Genomic DNA, 8190 nt, shown 5'->3' on the forward strand with positions numbered 1-8190 from the left:
CAAATTTATTGGGTTTTATGTTAATTTGAACTTTTAAAATTTTCTTTTACGCATTGTTAACATTTACCCTCAAATTGGATGATGTATTCGAACTTAGAAATTACACAACAGTCCGATGAATCTCAATCAACCACACTAACAAACTCATAATATACAAATCCATTCTTCAAAATAAAATAAGTCAATAGATAATCCAAGGTGAAATATGCAAGTTTTTTACTTATTTCATGAAATTTATAAAATTGATATTTTGAAGAATATGTCAAACAAATTGACAATTGCGGAAAAAAAACTCAAGGTGAAATATGTTAGGTTTTTTAGTTATTTCATGAGATTTATGAAATTTATATTTGTGAAATATGTAAAACAAGTTGATATCTGCGGAAAAAACTCAAGGTGATATATGTAAGATTTTTTAGATATTTTATGAAATTTATAAAATAAGTACTGAATAAAATAATGTAAGAACAGAGCAACACATGTAGCTGTTCTGCTGCTGTCACCTTCTTATAACCCTTTGTAAACTAAAGCTGGAAAATAAAATAATTTTCCATTTAATCTAGCTGGGTTTTCTTGGATCTAGAGATTATGGGGTCATTTTATTTTATATGGATATTTGAATTATTAAATCAAATTAATAATCCCTAACCTGCACCTTCTTCCTCTTCATCTTCCTCCTATTACAATCTCCAAAAGACATGGTTCTTGTTTCTCTTTCTCTGTTCTTGCTTCTTCCACCTCCCAATCCCCAAGAACCCTAAATTGAATAAACTTGGTCCACCTATAACACACAACCCTAGAAAAAAACCTCTATTTCCCCTTTCATCGGAGTTTGTAGCCGGTTTATTATTCTCTAATGCCTATTAATCAATGCAAATCCCATTTTCACTTCATCCTCTTCCTTATTCTCCTCCTCTCCACCACCACCGCCGCCGCGATAAATCCCCAGGGAGCCGCTCTTATTGAATGGAAAAATTCCCTCGCCGGAAACAATGTCCTAAACGACTGGAACTCCGGCGACGAGTTTCCATGTCAATGGACCGGTGTCAAATGCGACTCCAAAAACGACGTCGTGGAGATCACTCTCACCGATATCGACCTCCACGGAAGTCTCCCGGCGTCGAACCTCTCCGTCCTCGGAACCTCCCTCTCCCGGATGACATTTTCCGGTACCAATCTCACTGGTTCTATTCCGAAGGAGATAGGCTCACAGCTTTACTTACTCTCCCACATCGACTTCAGTGATAACGCACTCACTGGCTCAATTCCCGATGAGCTCTGTAAGCTCAGCAGCCTTGAGGAGCTCTACTTGAACAGTAACCGTCTGGTGGGGCCAATTCCTACCGGAATCGGAAACCTGACAAACCTCAAGCTACTGATACTCTACGATAACCAGCTTAGCGGCGCGATTCCGGCGAGTATCGGAAACTTGAGGAATTTGACGGCGATTAGAGCGGGAGGGAATAAGAACCTTGAAGGTCGACTGCCATCAGAGATCGGAAACTGTGTAAGTTTGGAAATGCTCGGATTGGCTGAGACTAGCGTTTCTGGATCTCTTCCAGCTTCGCTCGGCGCGCTGAAGAAACTTCAGACGATCGCTATCTACACCGCTTTTCTATCCGGCGAGATTCCGCGGGAGATTGGAGACTGTGAGAGCTTGGAGAATATCTATTTGTATGACAACTCGATTGTCGGTGCTATCCCGGCGGCGCTAGGGGAAGTTGAAGATGCTTCAGAATCTGCTGTTGTGGCAGAACAATTTGGTAGGAACGATTCCGGCGGAGATTGGAGACTGTATCAGTCTAGTGGTTGTAGATATGTCGATGAACTTGCTTACCGGCAGGATTCCAGATTCAATTGGAAACCTAACTTCATTACAGGTAGTCTAAACTGATGAATTACAATCTCAATTTCACTGAAACATGACTTCTTCTTTTTTTTGAATTTGTACAGGAACTGCAATTGAGCATGAACCGGATCAGCGGGGAGATACCTCCATCTATCGGAAACTGCTACGGGCTAACGCACATTGAGTTGGACAATAACCAGATCAGCGGGACGATTCCGGCGGAGATCGGACGGTTAATGAACCTCTCGATGCTCTATCTATGGCAGAACAATCTGGAAGGAAACATTCCTCAGTCTCTATCTTCTTGTACAAGTCTCGAAGCCATTGATCTCTCTCTTAACAGCCTAACAGGCAATATTCCTAACGGAATCTTCAACCTCCCTATCCTAAACAAACTCCTCCTCCTTCTAACAACCTTTCCGGCCAAATCCCGCCTCAAATCGGAAACTGTTCGTCGCTGATCCGATTCCGTGCCAGTAATAACAGGATCACCGGCTCCATCCCTCGTGAGATTGGAAACCTCAAGAGCTTGGGCTTCCTTGATCTCGGATCCAACCGACTCACTGGAGAAATTCCCTGGGAGATTACCGGTTGCCGGAATCTAACGTTTCTCGATCTGCATGGAAACTCGATCACCGGATCTCTACCGGAAAGTCTCAATGCAATGGTGTCACTCCAGTTCATCGATTTCTCAGATAACCTCATCAGCGGCGTGCTTAATCCCGGGCTTGGATCTCTAAGCTCGCTCAATAAGGTTATAATGGCGAAGAACAAGCTTACTGGTGCTATACCAAGTCAACTCGGATTCTGCTCCAAGCTCCAATTGATCGATCTCAGCCAAAACAATATCTCCGGCGAGATTCCGGGCACTATAGGAAAGATTCCGGCACTGGAAATCACTCTCAATCTCAGCTTGAACCAACTCTCAGGTCAAATCCCGCCGGAGTTTTCATCATTGACCAAGCTCGGAAACCTTGACCTCTCCCACAACCGCCTCACCGGCGACCTTGACCCTCTATCCGGTCTACAAAACCTAGTCACTCTCAACGTCTCCCATAACAACCTCTCCGGCCGAGTCCCTGACACCTCGTTCTTTGCCAAACTTCCGGCAAGCATGCTTGCCGGAAATCCGGATCTCTGTGTCGCCGGAAAAATTTGCTCCGGCGAGAATGGAGTCGGTGCCGCCAGGAAGATGGCGGCGGGGGCGAGGGTGGCGATGATAGTCCTCCTCTGCACCGCCTGCATGCTTCTTCTCGCCGCCCTTCTTATCATTCTGAAAGGCAGGCGAGTGTCAATGGATAACAATAACAATAACAATGACGTGGAGACGGGCCTACCATGGGAGGTAACACTCTACCAGAAACTAGATCTTTCCATGGCCGACGTGGCACAAAACCTGACAGCTGGCAATATAGTCGGCAGAGGCCGAACCGGAACAATCTACCGTGTCACTCTCCCATCCAAAACCACTGTCGCCGTCAAGAAGTTCTCCTCATCAGATAAAGCCTCGATATCAGCCTTCTCGTCGGAAATCGCCACCCTGGCAAGGATTCGTCATCGGAACATAGTCCGCCTCCTCGGTTGGGGCTCAAACCGTCACTCAAAGGTTCTCTTCTATGACTACATGTCAAACGGCTCACTTGGCGAATTACTCCACGGTGGCTCCAATGGCGGAGGCGTGGTGGAGTGGGAGATTCGGCTCAAGATAGCACTCGGAGTCGCTGAAGGCTTGGCTTACTTACACCACGATTGCGCCCCTGCTATTGTGCACCGCGATGTCAAGAGCCACAACATCTTGTTAGGCGATCGTTACGAGTCCTACCTGGCCGATTTCGGTCTCGCTAGGCTTGTTAACGATCAAAACTCGTCGCTTTCTGCCCATTCGCAACTCGCTGGCTCTTACGGCTACTTCGCACCAGGTAGTATTTTCGTGCTTTAGTTAATATCTCTTAGAGTAGCATTGAGAAAAATAGTTACATTTTAAAATACTAGATATGTTTATAACCTATCTCAAACGTTACATTAATCCTTACATCAAACACTATCTTTTTGGACTTGTCAGACATTCTCCAAAATACGCTTAGTATCATCATTTGGAAAATAACTCTATTTTATACTCCCTCCGTCCCATAATATAAGGGATAAATGAAATTTTTCATTTTTTGTGTAAATTAAGAAAGTCGTGATTTTAATGATTGGAAGAGAGAGGAAAGTGAAAGTTGAAATGATGTGAGGAGAGAGATAGAGAGAAGAAGGAAAGAGAAAAGGTAAAAAGTAATGATCAGAGGAGTGAGAAAAGTAAAAAATGTATTGGGATAAGATAAAGTAAAATTAAAAAGTTTCTTAAAATGGTAAATGGGAAGAATTTTTCGGGACGTCCGAAATGGAAAATATCCATTATATTATGGGACAGAGGGAGTATTACAATGTCTATACCGATAATTCCTTTTCTGAAATAACCACCGGATTTACTATTTCATCAAGACATTGACATGATATTTGTTGTACTGTCACAGAGTACGCTACAATGCAGAGAATTACAGAGAAGAGCGACGTATACAGTTTTGGCGTAGTATTAACAGAGATAGTAACAGGAAAGCAACCCACAGACGCATCATTATCAGACGGAAAACAACACATAATCCAGTGGGTGCGAGACCACCTAAAGAGCAATAAAGACGCAGTCGAATTGATCGATCCAACGCTCCAGGGCCATCCAGACACACAAATCCAAGAAATGCTACAGGCTTTAGGTATCGCTCTGCTTTGCACCAGTGATAAATCCGGTGACCGGCCGACGATGAAGGACGTGGCGGCTCTGTTAAGAGAGATTAGACACGACGGACCCGCCACCGAAAAGCCCAATAAAAACAATGCCGAGAAAAAGGATTCCGGGTCGGGTTCCAGATTATTGATGATTAAAGGCTCGTCTAATTGTTCTTTTGCTTATTCTTCTTCTGGTTGTTCATCGGCGAATTATCTGCCGGCGGATCAATGATTGAATTAGTCTAGCTAGGGTAGCTAGATAGATTGAATTCGTTGTATAGCAGATTTGGTTTTAACACATGGAGGCTAATTTCGTTTCTAATTGGTCGTTTTCGGGGGTGAAAACAGAGATAAAGTATGCAGCTTTAAACGACGATGTAGCTCATGGATGATAATCAAAATGGGGCCATTTTGCGCGCCAATAATTTATGAGTACTGAATTTCTATGTGTGTTGATTGAGATTGAGTAGATAGGTCGACATATATGCTTGTGGAAGTTAGCGAAGAGGATATTACATTATTGTTTTGGTTAGCGGAGAAATAATGGAGGGGGGGAGATGTAATTAGATATGGGTTTGAGTGTTTTGGATGGGGAGAGAGTAGTTGTTGCTTCACTATCAAGTCTTTCTGTATCAGTGTTGATTGGGTTAGAGTCTAATGATTTGGTATTAAACAATTTTTAAGTATTTTATTTAGAGGTTTGTAATTTTGTTTTTATTAGAGATTTGTCGAGAGACTGGTTTAAAATTTGGATTGAGGGTTAAAAATATGTGGCAAATATGTGGCTGAAAAATGTATGCTCGACAAAGTTTGGAAAAGAATTTGTAAGTATGTATTTTAAGTGGAAATATAAATAATAATATTACATAAATTCAGCATAAATTGCTCATAATTGAAGGTAGGCATAATAAAAAGATGAATAAATTTATCAATTTATTATTAATTAATACTCTCTTTCCCTTAATATAAGACTTGTTTCCTTTTTTGGCGTTCCTTAAAATTCTTTCATTTTACAAACTTTCCATTTATAAATAACTTTTATCACCTATTTTGTCTTCATCACAATTTCTAAAATCCAATAATACCCCTATACAACTCATAAAATTACCCACTTTTTACCTCTTAGGCTCTTACACACCTTCATTTAATTCTTTCACATCCATCACATCACAAGACAACCCATTTTCTTTTTCCCATTTATTTCATCTTTCACATTTATCTCTCCCTCTCTCCTATTTTTTACTCTCTGTCTCAATTACCAATATACCATTATTACTAAATTGTACTTTGTACCGCCCCCTCCTAACTTACCTTAATTTTCAACCTTTTGATCAAATGGAAAGATCAATTGGGAACAGAGAGAGTATCTAATTTATCATAAAAAATATATAATTATAAAGTCTAGGTAAAATGATTTACTGGGAAAAATAACTTCGGTTGTGTCAAGGGAAAAAAAAGGTAGAACTTTTTAAAACAAAAGTATATATTATTAATACATAGATCATAAATTAATATAAAAGTTTATATTCACACGATACTAAAATTGTGATTCTTTTACCTTTTACATATTCATTTGCATTTAATGTAAAACTCATTTTTTTTTAAATTGTCCAATGATCCTACATTAACAACGCCACTGACAATAACCCCGGCATATATTTATTAGTGCATCCTCAATGGTAATACTCACATAGAGTATCATAACCAATTTTTATATAATATTTTAATTTTATAATACTTACTGTTCATAATAGTAATACTCACATCAAGGATCATAACTAAATAATTTGTATTGTCCTTTTTTCTTTTGGTTTTGTTTTAAGTGTTAGAGATATATTATTTAATTATAAATAAATATTAAAGTGAATTAAATATTTAACGCTTTTAAGAGTTTTATGTAAGAGTGAGTATTAAACACTTATACTCATTTGTCATAATTATCTTGATAAAATAAAATATTATAACGTATCAATTTAATTTATTTTTACTTAACAAGCTACAATACTTACAATATCATCTCGTAGATATCTTAGATTAACTATGTTTATCATTGAAATGGTATACGGTATACCACTTCGTGTTCCTATAATACTCTATTCTAATTTAAAAAAGCTTCAACCAATTAAATCAGACGATAAATAAAATTAGTCTGATTACATGAAGTGTTTATCTGAACTTAGGATACCTTGTGTCTAGTACGGACTACTTCAATTATACAGTACATAATTAACGCAAAGTGAGATTTGTAGGAGATAATTATACTTGATCTAAATTTAATCTAATTCTGACATAGGGGTAGAGCTCACGTGATTGCATGTGCAAATTGCACATGCAAGTGGCAAATAGAAAAGCGTAGAGATGGGCCCCGCTTATCAGTGGACCCGACATAGTGAATGAAGAGCCTGGATCATCTAGCGTACTATAGTGCATATATAGAATATAGTCATCTTAGGCTAAGATTTGGTGGCTCCCACTGAAGTCACGTGCTCAGCTACTGCATGGCACGTGACTCTGTACATATATGGGAAATTAGGAAAACGTACATGTTACTACAACTAATATTACATTAAAGATATATCACTTTGTACAAAAAATAATTAATGGGTCAAAACTTTATGCTTACATATTTTGAATGATAATAATTTTAATCTAACAATAAATATAAATTTACTTTAACATACAAATCAATGCATTGAAGTTTACTTTACAGACAAAGAAACTTAAATAAATTAAAGACAAAACTCTTAAAAGTTAATTAAATAAAAATTTCCTGGTACAAAAAACTCCAATATAAAATATATTAAAGTATAATTTATTCAAAATAAATTGGTGACATGGTTAACTTTATCATTGTTTATAATTAATTATTTACACCAACAAAATAAAACATAAATGTAAATACTACCTTATAAATAAATAATACTTCATCTGTCCCATTTTTTTTGTCCATATTTCTGTTTTGGACGTCTCCCTTTATTTGTCCACTTTTCATTTATATGCAATCTTACAATAATACCATTTTTTATTATAATTATACATTTATCAAACAAATAAATAACACATTTTACTCAACTTTATTTCTCTCACCAAACATTAACATCCTCTTTAACTTACATTATTTTCTGTCTCATACTACCTTTTCTCTCCTTTATGTCCAATCAACCTTTTTAACGGTAAATTACCGAAATTTCATTCAATAATCAATCATTCAAAATGTTCATTGACTTTCCTAAATTCTTGTGCCTGGTTATCCTTTTAGATAAACAAACGAGACATAGGAAGTATCTGCGTTACTCGAAAGTCTTATAACAACTACGTTATATAAAATATTTTTTAAAATTTAATATAATAATGTCTCATCTGAAATACTCCAAGATATAAACCGATTTAAGCTAAGAGTTCATTTATTAGATTGAATTACAAATTGAACTTGAATTGTTTGTGGATTGACTAGTCATTGGTAGTAAAACTATGAGTGGCAATATCAAGAGAAAAAATATAGGATTTCTTAAAAAAAAGTAGTGAAGTTTGAAAAGAAAGACCAGCATAAACATTTTTAATGTGTTTTTGTTCTG

The 8190-nt window shown here is 37.6% G+C and overlaps 1 pseudogene; it reads left to right on the forward strand.

The window, feature by feature from the left end:
• Positions 1-856: 856 nt before the first annotated feature.
• LOC141249187 (uncharacterized) lies at positions 857-4847 on the forward strand (annotated as a pseudogene).
• The last annotated feature ends 3343 nt before the right edge of the window (positions 4848-8190 follow it).

The sequence above is a fragment of the Phyllobates terribilis genome, unplaced genomic scaffold (assembly GCF_046119375.1).
Source record: "Phyllobates terribilis strain yellow unplaced genomic scaffold, ASM4611937v1 Scaffold_4363__1_contigs__length_61809, whole genome shotgun sequence".
Classification (NCBI taxonomy): domain Eukaryota; kingdom Metazoa; phylum Chordata; class Amphibia; order Anura; family Dendrobatidae; genus Phyllobates; species Phyllobates terribilis.